Source organism: Rhipicephalus microplus, chromosome 3 (assembly GCF_043290135.1).
Source record: "Rhipicephalus microplus isolate Deutch F79 chromosome 3, USDA_Rmic, whole genome shotgun sequence".
Taxonomy (NCBI): domain Eukaryota; kingdom Metazoa; phylum Arthropoda; class Arachnida; order Ixodida; family Ixodidae; genus Rhipicephalus; species Rhipicephalus microplus.
In genome coordinates, this window is record NC_134702.1 from 284424040 (window position 1) to 284449608 (window position 25569).

Genomic DNA, 25569 nt, shown 5'->3' on the forward strand with positions numbered 1-25569 from the left:
TGGCTGATTTTCGGTCCCGAAGTGCCGCGTCCCCCCTTAAATATGTGTTGGGAGGATGGAGAAAGCCTGACACAAATTCAGGCTGCGCGGCGGAACAACACGTCGGCCCTAACATGTTCGTGTCACACTGCTGTCCCTGGCTACAGGATACTTTTGCTCCGACTGCCGGCAGTGGGTTGATAATTCTGTGAGGTCAGCAGGCTGAGGTTCCTGAGCGGGAACATGCTGTGGTGGTGGTGGTTCTTGTACAGCTGTCTGCAGTGGTTCCCCTCTGGCAGCACCAGGTGTAAAAGGCACTAGGTGACAGTGGTTGTGCTGCAGGACTCCACCTTGCTCCGTTTTGACCATGTAACTTTGTGGCCTTTGCCCTGGACTGAGAACTGTACCTTTAACTTTCTCGAGTCGCACCCAGACGTGCTGACCGGTTTGAAGCGGTGGCAGTTCTTGTGCTCTGTGATGGGGGTTGAACTTGTCAGTCTGCTTCCTCTTGTAAGCTGCATCCTTAGCGGCGACGTTTTTCCCTGACGGCCAGTTGGGACATAGCTTGGATTCTTGTTTCGGGACCTTGGTTCTGAGTTGGCTTTCCATTAACAGCTGGGCTGGGCTGAAGCCATCAACTCCTGGAGTATCCCGGTAGCTGAGCAGGGTTGAGGGCCGCTCGACTTGCAGAACAGATCCTTGACAGTACAAACCATCCTGTCTGCCTTTCCATTCGATTGAGCGTAGTATGGACTATTAGTCGTATGTTTGAAGCCGTACGATGCTGCAAATGATGCTAATTTTTGCGACAAGAACGGTGGGCCATTGTCTGACCTGACCTCTTGTGGGATTTCGTGTCTGGCAAAGATGCTTTTGAGAGCGTCCATGACTACTTGAGCTGTCATGCTTCTCAGGTTAACCACCTCAGGGAACCTCAAATAATAGTCCACCACCAGGATGAATGTCTGGCCATTGAGGTGGAATAAATTCATTCCAAGAAATTTCCAGGGACGTCCAGATAGGGTCGTGGAGATTAGGGGCTCTGCAAGGTTCATGCGAGTGGAAAAGGCACGCTGTTCGCAATTGGCGACGAGAGAGGCGATGTCTGCAAAGATGCCCGGCCACCAAACCGAGTCTCGAGCCAGGGCTTTGGTCCTGTTGATGTCCTGACGACCTTCGTGCAACACCGTCAAGACCGCAGGCTGAAGGGATGATGGGATGACTATATGGGGGCCTTTGAGCAAAACAACATCGCAGACTGAGAGTTCATCTACCACAGAGGCGTACTGCGAAATCTCCAGTGGCATCTTTGACCTTTGTGGCCAACCCTGCTGTCAGAAGGAAATGAGAACCTTGCACTCTCCATTAGACTATTGTGCCTGCCGTATGTGTAACTAGCAAGGACGACGATACAGCATGATGGCCAGAACAAGAAGCACGATCGGTTTATTCAGTCACTGATTATATAGGCGCACGATAGCGCGCCGTGAGTATCTGCGCATGTCCGATGCGCAGTCGTGATGCAGTAGCCTTGCCGGATACATCCTTTCCGTTAACAACGAAATTACATACCCACCGAAACAGTGGTAAGTACATGGCACTTCAAAAAATGATATCATACACTTAGTTAAAGTCCTTGTCATAATGAAGACGCTGTGGTGGCTTCACGGTTCGAGTCGACCTTCTCAAAGCTGGCGTCGGTGGTGAAGTTGACTGACGCACCACAGGTGGCGAAGGGTCGCCCGACGTCGGAACTTCGCGATGTCGGCCATTGGCTGGCGAGGTTGAAGTTTCCACTGTCGGATGGCCACCAACGTTGTTGTCCGCTGGGCTGGTATCAATGTCGTCGTCGCTTTCCTCAATGAACCGTTCGCCAGTTTGAAGTAGGTGACGATGGTTGCGCCTTAACAGCTTCTGGTCCTCCGTTTTGACAAGGTAGGACCTTGGATATGGCGAACCCACCACTTGAGCTTTTCAGGGCCATTCAGCGTCTCTGAGCCGCAAGACGGCACCCTTCTGCAGAGGAGGCAAAGGTCTTCCCCCTTGGGCCTGGCTGTGCTTTTTGACGCCGATTACGGTCACTGTACTGAAGTCCGGGAGGTTGGCGCGAAGGCGCCTTCCTTGCAGTAGTTCACCAGGGGATCGCCCGTCCTCCAGTGGGGTAGAGCGGTAGGCCAGCAGGCCCAGCCAGAAGTCGTCGCCCGAATCTGCAGTTTTTTTCAAGATGCGCTTCACAACCTGCATACCTTTTTCCGCAAGCCCGTTTGACTGCGGATAATGAGGGCTTGAAGTGACGTGTGTGAAGTCGTACCTCCTTGAAGACAAAAGAAATTTATGGCTGGAAAATTGTGGGCCATTATCAGTGCATACTTCGACGGCCACGCCAAATCAGGCAAAAATGGCGCTCAGTGCTGCGATGGTTGATTGCGCCGACATGTCAGGTAGTTTCTGAACTTCCGGAAAGTTTGATAAGGCGTCAAAGACAACGATGTACGAGTCCCCCGCAGGTTATTTCAGTACATAAAACGCAATACACCCTATCATTCGCTGGATTTTCGTGGTTCTCTGTACGATTTTCATACTTACGCTAGAAGGACTCCGAACACTCGAACGATCTATGGTCGACAACACTCATCTTTTCAGATACCCACGTTTTTAAACAAAATCAACAGCCTCCTAAATATAAATTGTACTGTTTCTAAGCATACGATCAGGATGGTATTGATTGAAAATAACATTGAATTTTCTTGACTATCGTTCTATGTGTCCTCTTTGCCTAAGTAGTATCTGATGCTTTTTATTTGTGTGTTCTTTTTCCTATGCTTCCCTGTGTATATTGTTATTTTTGTATATCTCTTGCAATAGCGATGAGAAGTCGCAACTTATATCTATTGGTATTTAAAACATTATGATGGTTATTTATATATTTGTTTACTAAAAATAACATTTTATTACTGTTGTATGTGTTACAGTATTTGCACATGTACCTTTTATATTTTTGTATATTTTTGTATTTTTTTGTATCCTGCAAAGTTCTTATGACAGCCTTTCTGCCTCGCTGTATTAGGAGCAAAGGCCCTTAGTCAGGCTTTCAGCCTTTTATCTTCGCTCCATTTTCTGTACTGGTGCAGAAAGAAACAAATAAAGAAAGAAAGAACCCGAACTCAACGCCATCTATCGCCCGGTGGTCTGTAACCCGAAATGCGGCTTGTAGGTTAGACACATGCGCCACGCGGTGCAAACAATTTTACAGGAGGTGTCAGCACACCCACATCTTCCCAACCTTAATTTAAACCATATTCGGAAAAAAAAAATTAGCTGCACAAGCTTTAACAAAAAAAATTACATCACATATTTTTTTATAATGTCTTTGCACCACGACACCGCCACCGGTCGACACTGCTGCACTGTCTGGCTCGACTTCACCTCAGTACCAGTCCCGCAACAGCAACGTTGCCGTCGGCGCGACGAACCGTCACTAGGGCCGACACATCTTCTGGTTGCGACCAGCACTCACAAGGGCGCCGGACTGCAGGCAGTGCGCAGGTCCCAGGCATTTCCATCACCCGTCCTCACGACCGCATTCCTGGCCAGTGGTACTGACGATGTGCAGAAGACAGCCAGCCGTGGATTACATCCCTCCCGCTGTGTAAATTCCAAAACACTCAACAAAAACAATGAAGCAGGGCCTAGGGAAGGGAGCTTCGGGCTTTTTGCCCACAGGGTACGATGGTCAGTGCTGCTAGCTAATACATCGGCGGCGACCAAGACGCCCATGAAAATAAAACAAAAATCACTTTTCATAACTCGTGCACTGCAAGATGAAAAAAAAAGTGAAGGAAGCAAAGTGCAACACCTCGAGGCGACAATCTTCCTGGTTGTGCCCCGTGCGACAGGTGGCTGCGCAGAGCCTTAGGCCTAATGAGTCGCTCGGCAACAACCATCATCCACCCAGCACCCAGCCCAGGCGTAGCAGAGGCAGCCGCGAGGAGACGTTCACTCTGTGAGGTGGCCCTATCGCTCGCCGCACACAGGAGCTTACCGAGCGATCGAAGTCCACCGCCCAATCGGTGTCACGACGCCCCGGCGTCGAGCCGCAATACCAGACAGCAACGACGCTCGGCTCTCTGAGCCCAAAAGAAATGGAAGAAGCTATTTACAGAAAATCGGACCACCCACGAGGCTTCCCACCCACGAGGCTTCCGTGCTCACTCGCTTTGGGCCTGGCCTACAATCCACGTGCTCTAAGCTTTGCTCACCCCAGCATGCAGATCGCATGGCTCTCGTCCTAATTAAACAACGTTTTTAAAAACCAACGAAAAAAAAAAAACTTGCGAGCAGAAAAAACAAAAACTCGAGTGCCCACTAGTTCAAACCGATCTCCTCGCTCTGAACAAAGCACACTGCCGACACTAGCAATGAGAATTAAGTCTAGCCTAGGCCTACTCTTCCCTGGCTCAAACAAAAGCGTGTACCAAACGGCAAAAACTGTCGTCCGATACTCCAAGAGCCCCATGTTGGGCGCCAGTGTGGGGTCTCGAAATGGCGAGCGCCACGCTCTTGGAGAAAACAGACACAGCAGATACGGTCGGTACAAACCAAACAATACACACACATTTATTTAACTACTGTTAAACGACGATATCATCTGCCGAATTATACATCAATCATTATCAATATGCTAGGACATCGGTACGCAATATTACCATACACTCTGTGACAAACACAATAACATACCCAAGGCGGCGGCGCCAACGCTTGACTTACCACGAGGCCCCCCAACGTGCAGTCGCGGTGCCACGCGCCGAGGACCCACGTTAGAGACAATTGTTCGCGGCAACCACCACGCGCAGAAGAGACTCCCTCAACTCTCGCCTGTCAACAAGGCTTGCTTTCCGCCAGGCATCGCCGCTGGCGCTACCCCATGAATATGGTGTTCAACGTGAACACAACGCCATCTATCGCCCAGTGGTCTGTAACCTGAAATGCCGCTTTTGGGCGAGACACGTGCGCCACGCGGCGCACACAACTTCGCAGGGGGTGTCAGTACCCTCACAGCTTCGGTGCAGAGTCGACCTTGAACTGTGCCGTATAATTGTCAACGGTAACGTCGATGAACTTTGCCATGGCGGGCATCCTAATGGCGTGCAAATGAGTGGAGTCAAGCTTGTTCTTCCTTGAGCATCACACTTCAACAAAGTGGCCTTTCTTTTTGCAAAAGTTGGAGGCGGAGTGTCGAGCTGGACAGTTCAAACGTCGGTGAGGTGCGCGGTCGCAAAATTCATAGGTGGACGGCTCACGTCTCGCTCTGCTTGCGGCTGCCATGCAGTAAGCTCAGCTCCGGAACGTCGAGAGGCGGGCTTGTCCGCTTTTGCGGCAACGAGTTTGAGCTCACGTGAGTTCGGGGTGCGGTTCCTAGAATACCTTTCTTCATTGACGTCTTTCAATTGACGGGCTTGAGTTCATGCCTCCTTGAGCGCCAGCTTCGCGCTTCGGCACAGCAGGTTCGACAGGCGGGAGTTGCGGAGACCAACGACGAACTGGTTCTATACGAGCCTTTCCTCGATGACAGCTGACTGATAGTTACAGCGCTTCACCATCCTACACAGCTCTGCGTAGTACGTATCGACACTTTCGTCCGGCAACTGGATGCGTCGACGAAACCGTGACGACTCTTAGAGCTCATTGGCCGGGTGCACGAAATTCTCAGTGAAGCGAGCAGCAACAACTTTGTATGAGGCGAGCGACAGGTCATTGAGCGCATAAGTCTCAAGGAGCGGGCGGGTGTCTGGTCCCATGCTGTACAGTAATGAGTATACCTTCACTTCTTCCGACGCTTTTGTGAGCCCCGAAACCACCACGTAGTCTTCGTAGCAGCAAAATCATGTCACCCATGTTGCCGCGTTTGCGAAGTCGACTAGAGCCGGTGGATGGAGGTTGATGCCGTATGGTTGCGGCAGTTGCGGCGCCTCGCTTGTCTCGTTGAAGGACATTGTGTTGCCATTCAGCCGTGGCGAGGCCTAAGGCTGGGGGGCGTTGTTCGTTCGCTATCCCACTTTTGACACAATGTCGCGTGTTTAGTGCCGCGAAGGGGCAAGGGCACGCAAGAGCGGACACGTACGAGCTGACTGCCCGAACAAAACTGGGTTCCCCGCTTTTATTGGGACCGACATATATAGACATACACAGAAGGTACACAGGGTGCCACACTCCAGTGGCAGCCTAATTAAAACATTGAAAGGTAGCGACCTCTCCATTAACCACTTTAGTTTTTACATGAATAGCACTGCTTTTTACAGAAATAAAATTCTTATAAATTGTTTTTTTTTTTTGCCTTCTCAGCAAATGCCCCCCCCCCCCTCACTTAAAACAACATATCCATCCTCTTTATCTGCTTTGAGAAGGCAAAGGTCATTGTCTCTAAAATACTTCATCACCTGTTCTGTGCGATCCCGGCGGTGGCAGCAGTCTGTCTTATGCACATTTCTTGACAATACGTCGATTCCCTCAAGCAAACACCGCACATATTGATCTTGAGGTGCCCTAGTGGCAACACGTTCATTAAAAGCGAGTAATTCATGGGGTGGTATAACCAGTTAATAACTAAACTTGGGACTCTTCTTGAGTATGGGTACGGCATGACTGTATACTTTCGTAAGTATGTATTTGAAGGTTGACAAATAATAAAGTTCAGGGGAAAGTTCGCACTTGTCCCTGTCCCATCTTTTCTGTGTCCTTGTCTTCGATTTGTGCACACCGGTTTATCTGGAGATATTGTGAACTGGTGCCTTTGGATTGCTTTGACAGTTCACTTGGCTGGCGTCACAGTGACGTACAAAGTTCTCAATTTTTAGTTCCTAATTTTAGCATGTGCAGTTTTGGACTAAAGGTGGCTGGGAAGCTTATTTTATTTCTGTGATTTTTTACCCTGCCGGACAGATCTCTGTCAAATATGTTCACCTTAAAATCAATTTTTTGTCCATTTTTGGTGATCATACTAGTGATCTTGCCCAACTCTTTATTGCTGTCATTCCAGGATGATTTGTGTGCAATAATCAAAGAACATAATTTTTTACTGCTTGCAATGTGACTACTAGATTTCACCAGAGGATGCAAACTGGTTGCCGAGATAACACAATCTTTCTTGTCGCAAAAACCACAAAAATGTTGTCCACATCTGTCAGCCTACGAGGGAGAACATAATTCAAACATGGTCCATCTTTGTAAATTCTACAATGTCAGACACTTGCAAGGGCGGACCTCCACAGTGTCCAACAGCAACACAACACCTAGTGGTTGAGTCTAATCCTCAGGTCCCGGTACTGGAAAATTGCTGCCTAAAGGGGCCTTTTTGAGCATGCTCAGAAAATGCTGTGTAATCAAGGCTCCCGAGAACACAGGAGCCAAATTGTAGGGTAGCCTGGAATTCACAATTCTCAGTGCAAAAAATTGCTTTCTGTTCTCTCAACAAATGATGGAATAAGCTCAAAAATCACTTGTCACAGCCAGTGAATCTGCCGTTCTATAGTTTGACAGAATTTGTGATGTGTGACGTGTTGAAACGCATAATTTTTTTTTTGAAGTTCTTCAACGGAATTTTTGAATTAAGTTTTGTAGGCAAGAAGTCCCCCAGCAGTATCTGTGTGCAAATTTTGTAGCAACCGCCAGCATTCACCTCAAATTCAGTCATACTCACCTTTATTAATATCCTTATATCCTCAGAAAGAATGGGTAAGTCATTTTTATTGCGGCAACATTATAAAAAGCATGCACTATGCTGCCCACGTGAAACTGCTATTTTGCGCTGAAGCAGGTTTTTTTTTTTCTGCTGGCACGAATTCATTATCATCAGGTGGACTACGGCCACTGCAGGGCAAAGGCCTCTACCATATTCTGCCAATCTACCCAATCTTGTGCTTTCTGCTGCAATGTTATACCTGCAAACATTGTAATTTCATCAGCCTACGTAACTTTCTGTCTCACCCGTGTGTTTGCCTTCTCTGGAAATTCAGTCACTTATCCTTAATTACCGGCGGTTATCCTGCCTACATGCTACATGTGCGGCCCATGTCTAATTCTTGATTCCAACTATGATATTCTTAACTCCGCTTTCTTCCCTGACTCTCCTCTGCTCTCTTCTTCTCTCTTAAGGTTATACCCATCATTTTTTTTTTCCATCGCTCACTGTGTTGTCCTCAATTTAGGCTGAAACCTCTTAGTAAGCCTCCTGGTTTCTGCTCCATAGGTAAGTACTGGCAAGATTCAGCTGTTATATACCTTCCTCTTGATGGTAAGTGGCAGGTTACCATTTATGATTTGAGAATGCTCGCTGAATGTGATCCCCTCCATTCTTATTCTTCTAATTATGGCTGATGGTTTGGCTACGCGGTTGCTACCTGTCTTAAGCAGACATATTTCTTTACAACTTTGAGTGTCTCTCCACCTTTCGCAAAGTGTTGTTTTCTGTGCATGCATATTAATTTTCAGACCTGCTCTTCTGCTTTCTATGTCCAGTTCAGTAATCATGAGCTGTGATTTGTACCCTGAGTTACTCACCAAGGCAATGTCACCAGCGAATGGCAGGTTACAAAGATAGTCTCAGTGAACTTTTATTCCTAACTCCTTCCAAACTATAGGCCTGAAAACCTCCTCTAAAGAAGCGGTGATTAGTGTAGGAGAGATCCTGTCTCCCTGCCTCATATCCTCACTCTCTGCTTTCAGCAATATTGCTGATGAGCAATGGTGTGACGTGTCTCTACGTGATATAATCGACCCCCTGAATGATGACCTGAGGAACAGTTCTCTTCGCATGTTCATCATTTTAGACAGCATCTTATACTGCCGGAACAGGCACCCCGTTGGACAGGATTTGCTTGTTGTAGTACTAGTTCACCTGCGGTCAACTGTACTACAGCAACTGCATGATGTATCGACAGCTGGTCACCTTAGTGCTGCCTGGACATATGACCGTGTAGGCTCTTTCAGCTCATTGGCATACCTGCTGAGCCTTTTTTTTTTTTTTTTTTTTTTGTCGGTCTCGACCTTCTCGACCTTTTTCTAAATCAAAACAGATGGATCGCTGTCGCAACAGGTTATTCAGCCTGATTTGCCATCATGAGATCTCTTCCGAGCACTTACACTACAGATGTCGCCGACTTCCTGATGCAAGATGTTATCTTGCACACCAACTTTTCACAGATCGAGGCTCCTTCTTTTTATCTGAGTTCATTGATGACACACTTTGTTCTTGTTCAACAAAGCGAAAGCTTGCGACGACTTACCATACACAAACATACGGTCTCGCAGAGGGTTTGAATCGCATGATCACTGATATGCTCTTCATATATGTTTCGACATGACTGGGATACAGCACTACCTTTTGTCACTTTTGCGTACAACACCTCGTATCATGACACTGCTGTTCTCCCTTTTATCTTCTCTATGGACGAAAACCTACCTTGCCTTTTGAAACGCTTGCCCAGCCCTGCCAACCTGCCGACAAGGTATGCTCGGCATGCTATTACCACAACCGGAAAGGTACGTCAGATTACTCATCGAGGTCTTGCCGACTTGCAGCTGTGCCAGCCTTGCCTTTTGAAACACTTGCCCAGCCCTGCCAACCTGCCGACAAGGTATGCTCGGCATGCTATTACCACAACCGGAAAGGTACGTCAAATTACTCATCGAGGTCTTGCCGACTTGCAACGGTGCCAGAAGTTCGCATACGACTGCCACCAACGGAACATCTACTTTAATCTGTGTGACCTAGTCCTCCTGTGCTCTCTGTCTCGGCAAGTCGGCTTGTCCGAAAAGCTTCTCCCTAAATACTCCGGTCCTTACACTATCTTACGCCAGGTGACATCCATCACCTATAAAATAGCGCCTCACAACCCTACTACGCCTTACACGTTTCCAGATGTCATCTATTGCTCCCACCTGCAGCCGTACCTTTCATTGTACACTTTATAGCAAGTGCCGGGTTGGCGCTTTCGCTGCCGAGGTCGATGTTGCAGAGTTGCCGTTACCGCTATGCTGTAGTGAGGGAACAAGAGTAGGACGACATGTTATGGTGTAACAGAGCCACCATGTTTACTGTCGGGCTATTTCCCTCCGCAAATATCCTGTAAATACAATTGCAAGTTTGCAATTATATATTGTGATACATGTATGGAACTGGCACTCCAGCACAGCTAAAATGGCACCCAGAAGGAGGAAGACGACAACGTGGTTGTTGTGGGTTACTCTCTCAAGTTTCCCCCGTTGGCCTGCAAGACTGTGCACTCTTTAAGGCGTTAGCAAGACTTGCTGTTGGTGAATAAATGTTCCCCGTGTGAAACATTTTTTGGTGAAAGGTGCGAGGTCTTCACACAACCCGGCTCTGGAACTCCGCAGTAGTCGCCAGCTTCGTCCAGTCGCGGTGCCTGAAACTGGCACTCAAGCCTCGCCATCCGCGCCGGCTCCATCACCTGTGATTCCCCCCCATCTTCTTTACCCTGGCACGTTTTCGGGGACGGACGGCGCGGACGTTGAAGTGTAGCTCGCATTATTTGAGTGCGTCAGCAAGCACTACGGGTGGGACGAGACACTTATGCTGGCAAATATTCTGTTCTACCTACGGAGTACAGCACGCGCCTAGTGTAATACGGATGAAGAAGAATTAACCAGCTGGGACACATGCAAGCAAAAGCTTCGCGGCTTGTTCGGTCGGTCAGTTGCTCGTCAGATGGCAGCCAGGCAGGAACTCGCGTCGCGTGTTCAATCATCGACGGAGTCGTATGTCGTGTACATCCAAGACGTACTGGCACTGTGTTGGAAGACTGACAAAGACATGTTTTAGGTGGACAAGATCAGCAACGTGTTAAAGATGCTTTCAACATGATAATGTGTAAGAACTGTACCACTGTCGACTCCTTCCTGTTCTGAACTTCTCTATGTCTACCCAAGTTCTTCCCCAAGGCTTCACTTTAGCAAATCTTTCCACCCTGGATGAATGTACGATTTGTTCTTTCACCCCTGACACTAAGACTGTGGCGAAACCTGTAATCACCCCGCAATATAAGGTGTTCCTCGACAAAATGATATCCGGCGACCTCTTGCCTTCCCAAGTTGCAGCGCTCCGGGGTGTTCTATTTTCTTACCTGGATATTTTTAACATCGAAGACCGTCCCCCGAGCCGCATAAGTGCCGTAGCCTACAGCATCGACACCAGCGACGCCAGTCCACTCCACAAATGCTCTTATCGCGTGTCACATGCTGAACGCCAAGTTATACAAATAGAAGTCGAGAAAATGCTCAGCAAAGATGTCATTGAGCCTTCATCGAGTCCTTGGGCATCTCCTGTGGTCATAGTTAAAAAGGACAACACCTGGCGCTTTTGCGTTGACTATCGCCACCTGAATCCAATTGCCAAGGAGGACGTTTATCCTCTACCCTAAATCGATGATGCCCTCGACTGCCTCCACGGCGCCAACTATTTCTCGTCCCTTGACCTTCGATCTGGATACTGGCAAATTTCGGTCGACGATTGCGACCGCGAGAAGGCAGCATTCATCACACCCGACGGCCTTTACCTATTCACGGTCATGCCTTTTAGGTTGTGCGATGCCCCGGCTACTTTTGAACGTATTGAACGTGGCCAACTCGAAAAAAGGTTCAATGGGAATGTCGATCGGCTGAAGGAATCCAGCTGGTAGGGAAGATGGCTTTTTGCGGCGCTGGCAGGGCTCACAAGCGGCGACGTAGCGTCGAATAGAGCGGGCAAGGCCAGGCCAAAAGAAACGACGACGTACATGGTCGCATGTGCGAGAGACGCCCAAGTGGCCCGCCAAAGGAGCGTCATGAAGTTGGTTGAGAACAGTCACACGAAGTTGTGCTGGTATGACGGGGAGCAAGTCATGGCCATATGGATCGAGGTTACGGCGATACAGAATGCCGTCTTTTACCAGGAACATTTGTAGAGATGCGTCGCGAGGCATTGACTCAAGCTTGTCAATGATGGTTCGCAGGGAAGCATCCCGGCGTTGTTCGTGGCCAAGGTTGAGTAGCTGCGTCACAGACAGAAGGTCTGGAAAGGTGTCAGTATGGGCAGCCTCTTCCACAGGGTAGCGTGATAAACAATCCGCATCTTGATGTGACCGCCCTGTTTTGTGCGATACGGTGAACGTGTATTCTTGTAATCGTAGGGACCAACGAGCGAGGCGTCCTGTGGGATCCTTAAGTGAGGCCAGCCAGCAGAGCGCGTGGTGGTCGGTGACTACCCGGAATGGACGCCCGTATAAGTATGGGTGAAACTTGGCGACTGCCCACACAAGAGCGAGACACTCACGCTCCGTGATTGAATAGTTGCGCTCGGCTGTAGATAGCAGTCGGCTTGCATATGCTACAACACGGTCATGTCCGCGTTAGTGTTGCAATAGCATTACCCCGATGCCATGCCCACTAGCGTCAGTGTGAACCTCGGTTGGAGCTGATGGATCGAAATGAGCTAAAATCGGTGGTGTTGTAAGTAGCGTTGTGAGCTGGAAAAAAGATGAGGCTTGATCAGCACCCCAGAAAAACGGGGTGTCCTTCTTCAGGAGGTCTGTGAGTGGGCGTGCAATGATGGCGAAGTCCTTAACGAACTGTCGAAAATAGGAGCACAAGCCCACAAAACTGCGAACGTCCTTTGTTGACTTCGGAGCAGGAAAGTCCGTGACGGCGCAAATTTTCTCGGGATCCGGGCGGACTCCTGTGGCATCGACGATGTGGCCAAGTACGGTTATTTGACGACGGGCAAAGTGGCATTTCGACGAGTTCAGTTGAAGTCCGGCTCAACGAAAAACTTCAAGAATCGCCGATAAATGCTTGAGATGGGAGTCGAATGTGGGCGAGAAAACGATAACGTGGTCTAAATAACATAAGCAGGTTGACCATTTAAACCCTTGGAGCAATGAGTCCATCATTCTTTCGAATGTGGCTGGCGCATTACAGAGACCAAAGGGCATAACTTTGAAGTGATAAAGCCTGTCAGGAGTGATGAATGCGGTCTTCTCACTGTCCATCTCGTCCACAGCGATCTGCCAATAGCCATATCGAAGGTCGATAGTGGAAAAATACGTAGCACCATAAAGGCACTCTAAGGCATCGTCGATTCTAGGCAACGGGTACACATCTTTCTTCGTAATTTTGTTGAGATGCCTATAATCTACACAAAAGCGCCATGTTCCATCCTTCTTTCTGATCAGGACGACAGGAGAAGCCCAGGGGCTACAAGAGGGCTCGATTATGTCTTTTGCAAGCATCTTTTCAACTTCCTGTTGTATGACTGTGTGCTGGGACGCGGAAACACGGTATGGACGTCGGTGAATGGGACTCGCGTCACCAGTATTGATGCGATGAGTAACAACACTCGTACGGCTTAAAGCCGTGCTGGCGAAGTCGAAAATCTCACTATAAGACTCCAGGACGTGACGAAGGGCTTTCGCTTGATCAGGAGCGAGGTCTGATGGTACCATGTGGTCAACGTCGACGCCCGATGAACGTGATAGAGTTGGTTCATGGTCTGAGGTGCAGCAATCATCCACTCTGAAGGGTTCAATTGTATGGTCTTGTAGAGCAGTAAGTTCGGCCAGGGAGATACCTTGTGGAAGAATTTGGGCAGTGAGGGCAAAATTGACAATAGGAAGGCATGTGCGGTTTTCAACGATTGTAAAAATGGTGTGCGGAACAGCGACGCCATGCGTAAGCATCACGGCATAAATTGGTGCCACCATGTAATCGCCGTCAGGTACAGGTGGTGCAGAGAAGAGGTCGATATGTGTGACACAGTTAGGCGGAAGGCGTGCGAAATCAATGCAGCAAAGGCGACTTTGGGGTGGGTTGGTCAGATCAGAAAGTAGAGGCATTTCAAGGTCAAGACAGCTGGCTGAACAATCTATAAGGGCCGAGTGAGCGGTTAGAAAATCCATGCCTAGAATTACTTCATGAGGGCAATTTTCTATAATGGTGAAAAGAACAGCAGTGCTTCTATGGGCGATAGTCACACGGGCAGAGCACATGCCAATAATCGCGGCAGTTCCTCCCTCGGCTACTTGAACGGCTCGGTTCAAGTCGGGTGTGATAGCTTTCTTTAGGCGGCGACGAAGAGCAGCACTCATTATGGACACATTCAATAGATTCCGGGTGGTCGGTAATGTTACACGAGAATTTCTTGCAGAGGTCGTTGTCAATGCAGTTTCACCTCCAGAAGCTGCACTGCCTAGTTTTCCGGTCGGGGGCGCTGCGAATAGGTCGGAGAGGCAGGACGGCGTTGTGGGGGCGAACGAGATTGACGGCGAGCAGCTGATGGTGAGCGGGCGTAGCGAGGTGTCGTCAGAGGTGCGGCAGAATCAGAGGATGTGGTCGGCATAGGGGAATCAAAATCAAATGTTGAGGACGACTGGTGGACAGAAGTGGCCTGGGTAGGAGGCCCATAGTGTGCCGGCGGTGCCCAGTGATTGCAACAGTGGCGAGCAATATGACCGACACGTCGGCAGTTGAAGCATATGGGCTTGTCGTCCAGTGTACGCCATTCGGACAAATTGCGCTGTCGAGAGTAGTTGGACCCAAATCGAGGAGCGGAGGGACGACGACAAAAAGGCTCGGCAGAGTAGACTGGTTGAATGGGGTGCAGGCCGCTGTTCGATAATTCTTGACAAACGACGGCTTGTATCAGTGAGATAGTGGTCGGTGAAGGATCAGGCGTTGGAAATGGAGTAGGTACTGGTTGGGCTGCCTCGACCTCGCGACGAATGATGCGGGTGAGGTTGTCACATCGGGGAACTGGGCGGACGGCGTCATCACGAGGGGAAGTAGCAGCTGTGTTCGGCAGGCGCATGATGCCGTGGGTGACGCGGCGGGCTTTAGCCTGTCCTAGACGGCGGCATTCTGTCAGGATCGTGTCGTTGCTCGTGACATTATTAAAAACCAGCAGGTTGAAGGCATCGTCAGCTATCCCTTTGAGGACGTGATTAACTTTTTCTTCTTCTGACATGCGCTGGTCGACCTTCCTACAAAGCGCCAAGATGTCAAGAATGTATGATTGAGTAGACGTCTGGGCGCGAGTGGCTAGAGTCTTCTTGGCAGCGAGCTGACGACCAGATGAATCGCCGAAAAGATCACAGATATTCGATTTGAAAAGATCCCAGCTTGTGGTTTCGGCTTCGTTGGTTTCGAACCATGTCCGCGGCATGCCGTTGAAGTAGAACACAACAATGGTGAGCATGAGCGTGGGATCCCAGTGGTGGGTAGCACTGACTCGCTCGTACCGGTGCAGCCAGGAGTCAACGTCGATGGTACCGTCAGCGGAGAAAGTTCCAGGATCCCGCAGAGGTGGCAGGGTGACGTAGGTTGTCGACTCGGATCGAGAGACTGGTGGGGATGAGGCACTGGCAGTTGAAGTAGCCGAAGAGTCCCCGGTGTTGCGACCGCTGCGCGTCTCCATCGAGCTACGGGAGTCGTCCACCTCCACTAATAATGTTACGGGTAACTTATTTAATAAATTAAATACAATGCACCGTGCTCAGCGAACAAGATGGCGACAGTTCATAAACAACCAGCCACCAACGTCGTCTTTCTCTTTTTTGCCGCCAGACTGTACCGGCTGTTGTGTATCAGTATGATGGACTCTCTTCTTCATGGTTTCAAATGGTCGACCTGCCTTTGCTATCTGGATGATGTAATCGTTTTTGCGCCCTCCTTCGAAAGTCACCTGCCTCGTCTTTCAGCAATTCTTGACATTTTTCGTTGCGCTGGTCTCTAGCTGAATTCGTCGAAATGCGCATTTGGACGCTGGTAGATTAAACTATTCGGCCACCTTGTTGACGCCACTGGTGTTCAACCTGACCCTGACAAAGTCCGTGCAGTCAGAGAATTTCTGGTTCCGCGTTCCACACAAGAAGTTCGCAGTTTTATTGGGCTCTGCTCATGCGTCTGTCGCTTTGTCTTCAACTTCGCGGATATTGCTAGGCCCCTCACGGATCTCCTCAAAAAGAATGTGCTCTTTTCTTGGGGGAAGGACCAAGAACATTCCTTCGCGTCGCTGATTACCACCCTCACATCACCACCTGTGTTGGCTCATTGTGATCCAGCCGCTCAAATAAAGCTTCACACTGATGCAAGTGGCCATGGCATAAGTGCTATACTCGCTCAGATGCAGAATGGCCCCAACCGTGTGATAGCCTACGCTAGTCGCCTTCTGTCGCAAGTGGAAAAAAATTATTCCATCACTGAGCGGGAATGCTTAGCCTTCGTTTGGGCCATTGCGAAATTCTATCCGTACTTATGCGGACGTCCGTTCGCAGTCATCACGGACCATCATGCGCTTTGCTGGCTGGCTGTCAACGCTTAAGGACCCTGCAGAAAGACTCGGCCGATGGACACTTCGATTACAAAAGTGCACATTCTCAGTTGTGTACATATCTGTAAAGCTGCACAGCGATGCTGACTGCTTGTCCCGGCACCCTGTTGATCCACCTACTTCCACCGATTTGGAATCTGATCCCTGCATTTTAGCCATCACTGACTTTCTGAACCTGGCCGATGAACAGCGCCGAGATCCATCGCTGCTCACCATCATTTATCGGCTTCGATCGCGTCATACTGACCATTCCCTTAGCAGATTCCTGCTTCAAGACATTTTGTACCGCCACAACTTGTACCCCGACGACGTGGAACTTTTACTTGTCGTACCACATCACCTGCAAAAGGATGTTCGGCCATAATTTCACGACGCTCCAACTTCTGGACATCTAGGCATCTCCAGAACTTACGATCGCATTCATTAACGAGTATTCTGGAAGGGTCTTTACCGCTCCCTTCACTGTTACGTCGCATCTTGCGACCTCTAACAGCACCAAAATAAGCCTACGACTCCCCCTGCCAGTCTTCTTCAACCTATTGAAGTTCCAGCCGAGCCGTTTTATCGAGTGGAGTTGGACTTGCTGGGTCCCTTTTCTAGTTCCACAACTGGAAATAAATGGATTGCAGTGGCCACAGATTATGCCACTCGATTTGCAATCACTCGAGCGCTACCAACCAGCTGCACAGCTGACGTTACCGACTTCCTGCTGTACGACATTATGCTTTAGCATGGCGCTCCGTCTCATCTGCTCACAGACCATGGTCGCTACTTTCTATCGCGTGTGGTTGGTTATCTACTTCCATCTTGTGCTACCCGTCACAGCTTTACTACATCTTACCACTCTCAGACTAACGGCCTTACGGAGCGCCAAACCGCACATTGACAGACATGCTTCTCATGTACGTATCTACCGACCCCACAGATTAAAACATAGCTCTGCCGTTCGTCCCATTCGCCTATAACTCATGGCGTCATGAAACAGCGGGTGACTCCCCATTTTATCTACTCTTCGTATGTCATCCCGTACTGCCCTTTGACACACTGCTTTCATCAGACCATCCATCTTCCACTTCGTACGCTCAGGATGCCATCACCCGTGCCCTCACGGCACGTGCAATAGCTCGCGCTCGGTTATCGTCGTCGCAGACAGCACAAAAGTCTCTTTACCACCGTCAACATAGGGATATTGTTTTTTCTGCGGGATTTCTTGTTCTCCTATGGCTCCCATCTCGACGTGTTGGCCTGTGCGAGAAACTACTATTGTGATACGCTGGGCCCAATTGAGTCCTTCGTCAGGTCACACCTGTGACCTACAAGATTGTTGCGACCACAAACTCATCAGCTGCTGCACCCAGATTTGAAGTCGTCCACGTTTCCCGTCTCAAGCGCTACAGCGCTGACTCACTCATTTAACAGGCACCGAGGCGGTGTTTTACCAGCCTGGGTGATGATACGTGTACGGAACTGTCGCTCCGGCACAACTGAAATGGCACCCAAAAAGAGGAAAACGACAACGGGATTGTTGTGGGTTACTCTCTCGAGTTTCTCTAGTTGGCCTGCATGACTGCGCTCTCTTCGAGGCGTTAGCATGACCTGCTGTCGGTGAATAAATCTTCCACGTAACAATATATATATCGGGCGAGTGTCTTCTGCGGATTCACTGATAAATAGAAAATGGCTTGAGCGGATAAACATACAAGAGCTTTTATTAATTCCTACGTTTCGGCTGAAGTCCAGCCTTCGTCAGGAAAAGAAAGGTCAGACCCCAGCCGAAATGTAGGAATTAATAAAAGTTCTCATACGTTCGTCTGCTCAAGCCATTTTCTTTGTATGTATGTATATATATATACACACATGCATACGTACGAGAAAAAAGTTTAATTGTTCTGGCAGAAAATGCACTCAAACAAAGAAGACAAACATACGAAACGCAATTTTATCAACGTCTCAGCAGGAAAGCCTGCCTTCGTCAGAATATATATATATATATATATATATATATATATATATATATATATATATATGTATATATGTATACATATATGTATTGTAATGACAGAGACCGTCAACGGGCTTTGGCCCTGGCAAGGAGCCCAAGGCAGAGGAAGATGAAGATCACAAGAGAACAGCCGGCGGCCCAGTGAACAGGCAATGTATTTCTTTGTTTTTGTACATTACAATGGTGCAATCGACAGGATTCAAATCTGCGCGTGTAACCGCAATGGATTTTACGTATTGATGACACTATTGATACCTTAAGAAATTTATGGTTCTTTTAACGGGATAACGTTAAAGGGCTTGTTTCGCAGAAATGTTGACGTCAGTGTTAGTGTCGGCGTTATTGCTTGTGAGTTAAAAATCATCTTATGCGTAACCGAAAAATCGGGAATGATGCAAATAAAATAAACGACTAGAAATCCTGGAGCATAGTGGGGACCGAACCAGGGTTTTTCGGGTCTAAGTGGGGATTGAACCCAGGTCGTTTACCGTATTTACTCCCATAATCTTCTTACTTTTTTTGGCGAAAAACCGATGAAAAATTGGGGGATGCGAGAATTACGCAGAGAAAACTTTCCACGACAACGTACAGAGCGAAAAAGAGAACAAAGTGGCCGTAAATCGGGATTCTCACACCAGCAACTAACAGCAAACTTTGAGCGGTACTAATTAAAATTTACCTCAACAATAAAAGCAGAGGTTCAACACAAGGCAAGATTTATTTGAGACACAAAACGTGCAAGCAAATAGTCGAGAATCAGAATATCATACGCAAAGCTTGTGGGTGTTGCGGGCGTAGTGGTAGCATTCGTCACTCAACAGGAGCCCTCAAATGGTGAGCGTAGGATGTCAGTATTGAACTGATGGCTATTTAACAGAATCGTCCGTAGTTACCTTCTGAAGAAATAAACTTCACCGTTAATCCCAGTCTTATGCTCACGGCAGGCCCAATGCATCTTGGTGGCTTTCAGCTGCTGTCACCAGTAGGGAACTGAAAACTGTTGCCGTTGTTTAGTGCATGATCTATCACTTTCAACTTGAAAGCAGCCATGTAGGTTCAGTATCGCTTCATAACGTGACAAGATTAACGACACAACAATCAAAACACGCTGCAACGTGCACTTACCGCTTTGGCTTGGCATAAATTGGATTGAATCTCCGTGCAATAATAGTACGCTTGATGCTTAAGAGATGGTGCCAGATGGCACGCACTATCATCATCAACGGCTGCAACGAGCAGATGACATTATTGCGGCAATTTTGCGGTGGTGCGACAATTACTCGAGAAAAAAAATAGTATTTTTTTTGGGCGATGTGGGGGGGTGCGAGAATGATGCGAGTGCGAGAATTACGCGAGTAAATACGGTATGTGGCAAGTGAATGTTCTATCACACAAGCACGTCTCTGCTTTTAAAAACAGTGAAAAGAACTTGCACTGCCTGAAAATGCGGTGAAAGTATCTTTCATGCTTCACAAACACACGTGTCCTGTGTACATGCTTTATAATGCAACATAAAAAATTGGGAGATGATTTAGACTTCAACCAAAAGTTTTGAAGAAACCCGAGGTTTCGAAACCGACTTGGTTCCATCCTTGAGAGCGAGGTGAACTGGAGGAAAAGGTTATTACTCGTGTCATGGCACATACAGAGGACAGCCCATAACATCGACCGCTCTCTCGGAACCCTTCTCCCAGTGTATACACATGGACTGCGCTCCACGGCAAAACGAGAGAGAGAGGGGAAGGTCATTATCCCCCCATGACTTCTTTGAAGACGCCGCTGCTATCTAGTGTTGCAAACGACGGACCGATCCCACCGAAGCCACCACTGTTGCGAAAGACGGCGACGCCAACACGGCCCCGAAGGCGCCACTGCTTTCAACTCCGCCGGGAAGGTCACCAGCCGTTTGGTAGCGTATGTTTCTCAGCTCGCGACTGCTTCTGCGCAGAGCTGATAAGACGAGCGGACGAGACGACGGTGAGTTAAACAAGGTTTATGTACAGCATATATACAGAGGCGTTACAATTTCGGCACTGGGGCCGACAGAGACTCGAAGAGCCGAGCTCTCCTCTCTAACACATAGATCAGCCTTTCGCCTAAGACCGCTGACTCACACACATGTCGGCTCTCCGACATGGGGACTCCTCTCTCGTAGGACCTCCGATCGCGACGCGCCGCAGGGCTTCTTTTATTTACACCGGGTCCAACCAAAATGTCCAATCAGAAGCGCCGATGGTCGTCAGGGCAGATTCTTCCAATGGGGTTGCCGCGCCATGCGTCAGACCACCAGACACGAGAACGCCGGCTCGCTGTCACGTGCGCCGCTGACTCAATGCACGTGGGCGAGAGAGGCGCCGCGCGTGTTCACGCCGTTGAGATGTTCGCGTCAGGCGGACTGCGGGCTGGCCTTGACCCAGATTGCATTTTTCCGAGGCACGGACGTTTGACGGGGACTCGCTGGCATAACAGCACCCCCGCCGCCAGACAATGCACCGGAAGGACGAGCTGCTTCCACGGGGCTCGGATGTCAGGTGCGCTCGTTCGCCAGGTCCCTCCAGGTTCGCCTCCAGGGCCATGGGGAGAATACAGCTCCAAACTGTTCCGGGAACACATCCCATTTTTGACGACGGATCCCAGCTCCACTGGCTTGTCGCCACAACTTGCTGACCAGCTTCACTCGTCTCTTCTGACCATCTTCGGTTTCAGCACTTGTCGATGGTTCTGCAACTTGCCAAGAACGGATCGACAACAGACAACACATGACACACGCAAGTGCCCTCGGTCACCCGACAGAACACCAGACAAAGTATAGTACAACATATACCTATCTACGTGTCTATTGGAATTTTGTTCCCTCTACATCAAGAGGCACATGTGGGACACAAGACTCTTAAAGTAAGAACTTGAATTTTTCACACTTACAACAACGTAACGGAGTAGAATACCACATAAAGCTGGCCCCTTGAGATCACTCTTAACGAGAGCGCTCAGCTAAGGTCGTGATGAGGTCAAAATTTTGCCCCGAATCGCCAGCCAGAAACCGAAAGGTTGAGAAGGTACTAACTAAACGCACGGCTCAATGCGTCTGCATTAGCGTTTAGCCTTCCTTTTTTGTAGCGAACGTCAAAGTTGCGCTGTGGAGCAACATGCTCCACCTCAGTAACCGGCCACTTTTAGGCGACGATACCTATGCGGCACCGAGAGCGGCTCACACTTGCGACGTTCCACAGGAGAACAACGATACGGCTTGCTACTGATTGACTCCTCAACGCTTAGCTCGATATCGTGTTCGATCACCCTCGTGTTTCCGGGGCGGTCCGAAAACACGTCTTCAAACTCGGAACCAATCTTTCTCAGGTCCTCTTTCTCAGGTCCTCCTTCACTTAAGCTAGGCTCTAGGTTTATCTGCTCCCGGATTACTTTCGATCCCCCTTCAATTACCTCACTAGAACTCAAAATTTCTGCTTCCTCTTCCTTTGAAGCATTCAACACCAGATTTACGACCGCTTGATGTTGAACGTATGGTTTCATCAAGTTGTAAATTTTGTCCGGCCGCCTTCCTAATTTCACTTCAAAATTTGTATCGCAAGGCTTCGATAATACTTTGGCGGGCCCTTCCCAATCAACCTCAAGCTTGTTCTTTTTGAACGGCTGCAGCAGCATTACCTGACTCCCTACTTCAAAAGCACGCTTCTTCACCGATTTCTCGTAGTGCTCCTTCGACAGCACTTTTGCCGCGTTTTTCTGGCTTTCCACTAGCGCTTCAATTTGGCTTTCCACTAGCGCTTCAATTTGGCTTTCCACTAGCGCTCCAATCGAGAGATCCTCACGCTGCTCTCGAATGAGCGTCTCTCGATCAACTCTCGGCAGCTCGCTCCAACTTTCCGCTACAGGCGAGAGCGATGCAGCCCTCTCGCTCTGACTCAATGGCGCCATGTCGTCTCCCCTTTCTCCGGAAACCGCGCCGGTCGTGTAGGCGACGGGCCGCTCGCGTGACTGCTCACATGACTCATGCGGAAACTTTCCTTTCTGGGGTTCCATCGACCCGCTGACAAGGTCACTTGAGAGTTCACCGCATGGAACCAGGTCCAGCTTCCGCGAAAGCTTTCGCGCTTGCGATCGCGTGAGGGCCATGCACGCAAAGTTGGGGAAGAACGATTTGCCCTGCTCTTTGAGGAGCTGCTCCGAGTTGTTGGAGAAAAGATAAGAAAAACGATCGTTCAGCGCGGCAGACACAGCCGCTTCGGTGCGAAGCTTACCGAACGGGCCTTCAATGACAACCGTGGCGATTGGTAAGCGAACACTCTGCTCCTCGGCGACTTGCCTGATCCACGCGCATTCTCCTGTGAAGTCATCCGGAGACACCAATGAAGGATGGACAACGTCCATGGTTGCCGCTGAGTCTCTAAGTGCTCGGCACGTTTTCTCATTCACCCTAATTTCTTGGAGATACGGCTCCAACAACCGCATGTTTTTTTCTGATTCTCGGATTGTTGCGAAGGCAAATTTTTCCTGACAGTTTCTCGCGATGTGTCCTTCCTTTTTGCAGTTGTAGCAGATTAGCGGCTTCCGTTTGTTTTCCGATTCAAATGCCTGTGTGGTAGAAACCTCACTCGATCTCTCCGCTTCTGTTTGCCCTTCCCCTACACTGTCCTTCGTAAGAGACGGGTCCTTTTTGAAATTACGGTGCGGAACGGGTTTCCGTTGATCAGGTTTCCTTGAAAAGCCCTCTTTCCTTTCATCCTTTTCAACGCGCACTGCCCTGCTATGCAACTTTCGGCGAGTATAATACTCCTCAGCTAACTCAGCTGCCTTATTTAACTGTACTTCCCCAAGTCTGTCCTGCAGCCAAAGTCTGACATTATCCTCGATGCAGCGGTAGAATTGCTCCAATGCAACGCATTCCACCACTTTATCGCGGTCGTCATAAACACCTTCGCCCTTGAGCCATTCAATTAAATCGGCCTTAAGACGAAACGCGAAGTCAACGTGTGACTCATTCCCCTTTTCAGCATACCGGAACCTTTGCCTGAAAGCCTCGGGTGACAACTTATAACGTCTTAAGAGCACTTCCTTAACCTCGTCATAGCTCTCAAACGCTTCCCTCGACAAGCAAGTTATCGCGTCGGACACTTCGCCGGGAAGAAGAGCTAGCAGGTTCCGCGCCCAAAGAGGCCGCTCCAAAGCGTTTCGCTCACAGACGTGTTCAAACTTGACGAGATACTTCGCCATGTCCTCGCCTACTACGAACGGTGGCAGTTGGTCCCGAATTCTAAAACCGCTGACCTGAATCGTCGGAGAAGCTACGCTAGGCGCCTGCGAACACTGTAGGATTGCCAATTCTAGTCGTTTCAACTCTAGGCGCTCTTGTCTCTCGGCCTCCTCGCGCTCGCGACGTTCGCGCCTTTCAGCTTCTTCACGTTCGCGAGCTTCGCGCCTTTCAGCCTCCTCACGTTCGCGAGCTTCGCGCCTTTCAGCCTCCTCACGGCGTGCTTTAATATCCACCCAGGCCTCATTGACTTCCTCAGCCGACACTCCCTCATCCTTCATGATCTCAAGGATCGCTTGCTTTCGTTTCGCACGGCCCAAAGTAATGCCGAGTTCCTCACAAATTTCGATGAGTTCCTTCACTTTAAGGTTCTCCATCGTTCACACTAGCCTCTTGCTGTTTGCCCCTGTTAACAATTTACTTGCCGTACCCACTATAAGTCAACTAGCAAGACGCGCAAGCAATTTTTCACTCTCCCGTGTTTACCCCCTCCGCATTAACTTTGGTTTCAAAGCACTTCGACTTTGCTTGAAACGATCAAAGCTCACTCTAATGCTTCACACAGCCCTTCTCTAAACTACTACAACCTGAGCTAGAGTAGTCTGGTGAACTGAGGGGAAAACATCAGGCACTCACCGCATCGATGTCGCTGACGCCGGCCGATCCCGCAGCTGCCAACCACTGTTGCAAACGACGGACCGATCCCACCGAAGCCACCACTGTTGCGAAAGACGGCGACGCCAACACGGCCCCGAAGGCGCCACTGCTTTCAACTCCGCCGGGAAGGTCACCAGCCGTTTGGTAGCGTATGTTTCTCAGCTCGCGACTGCTTCTGCGCAGAGCTGATAAGACGAGCGGACGAGACGACGGTGAGTTAAACAAGGTTTATGTACAGCATATATACAGAGGCGTTACAATTTCGGCACTGGGGCCGACAGAGACTCGAAGAGCCGAGCTCTCCTCTCTAACACATAGATCAGCCTTTCGCCTAAGACCGCTGACTCACACACATGTCGGCTCTCCGACATGGGGACTCCTCTCTCGTAGGACCTCCGATCGCGACGCGCCGCAGGGCTTCTTTTATTTACACCGGGTCCAACCAAAATGTCCAATCAGAAGCGCCGATGGTCGTCAGGGCAGATTCTTCCAATGGGGTTGCCGCGCCATGCGTCAGACCACCAGACACGAGAACGCCGGCTCGCTGTCACGTGCGCCGCTGACTCAATGCACGTGGGCGAGAGAGGCGCCGCGCGTGTTCACGCCGTTGAGATGTTCGCGTCAGGCGGACTGCGGGCTGGCCTTGACCCAGATTGCATTTTTCCGAGGCACGGACGTTTTACGGGGACTCGCTGGCATAACACTAGTCTCCGCAGTCACTCCTGAGGAAGGAACCAAGTCGGTTTCGAAACGTCGGGTTTCTTCAAAACTTTTGGCTGGAGTCTAAATCATCTCCCAGTTTCATACCCAACCAGACAGACTTCTGTCGAATGTTTACATTCAACATGAAATATTGCAGTAATAATGTGTGGTACAAGCGTCCATTGCAAATGGGCATCAGAATATGTGATTATTATAATCGCTCCGTGGTTGAAAGCCGGTACCCCACTACAAAAGGCACACACGCTATTGCACCTATTTTCTTAGGGCCATGTATAGTGGGTGCATAGCACATTGCAAAAGGTTTCATGCACTAAGTGTTTGAAGTACGCACTAGGAACAGGATGTCGCTATCGCGTTCAACTCCTAAAGGCGAAGGTTTAGGGTCCCCTCATTTTTCATCCTTCTATTTGAAAGTGGGGTATGGGCAAATTAACGTCATCAAAGCGGATAAGTGCAAGATAGCTTTTCGTGCACCGTCTGGCTAGTACGAGTTTAACTGTGAGCCTTTGGGTTTGTGAACGGCCTCATGTACGTTCCTGCTGGCCGGGATTACAGTACTGGATT

General features: G+C 49.3%; 1 protein-coding gene across 8 annotated transcripts in view; it reads left to right on the forward strand.

Moving 5' to 3' along the window:
- The window catches only part of Pink1 (PTEN-induced putative kinase 1), a 446363-nt gene that overhangs the window by 273775 nt on the left and 147019 nt on the right, over positions 1-25569 (forward strand). The window lies entirely within an intron of this gene.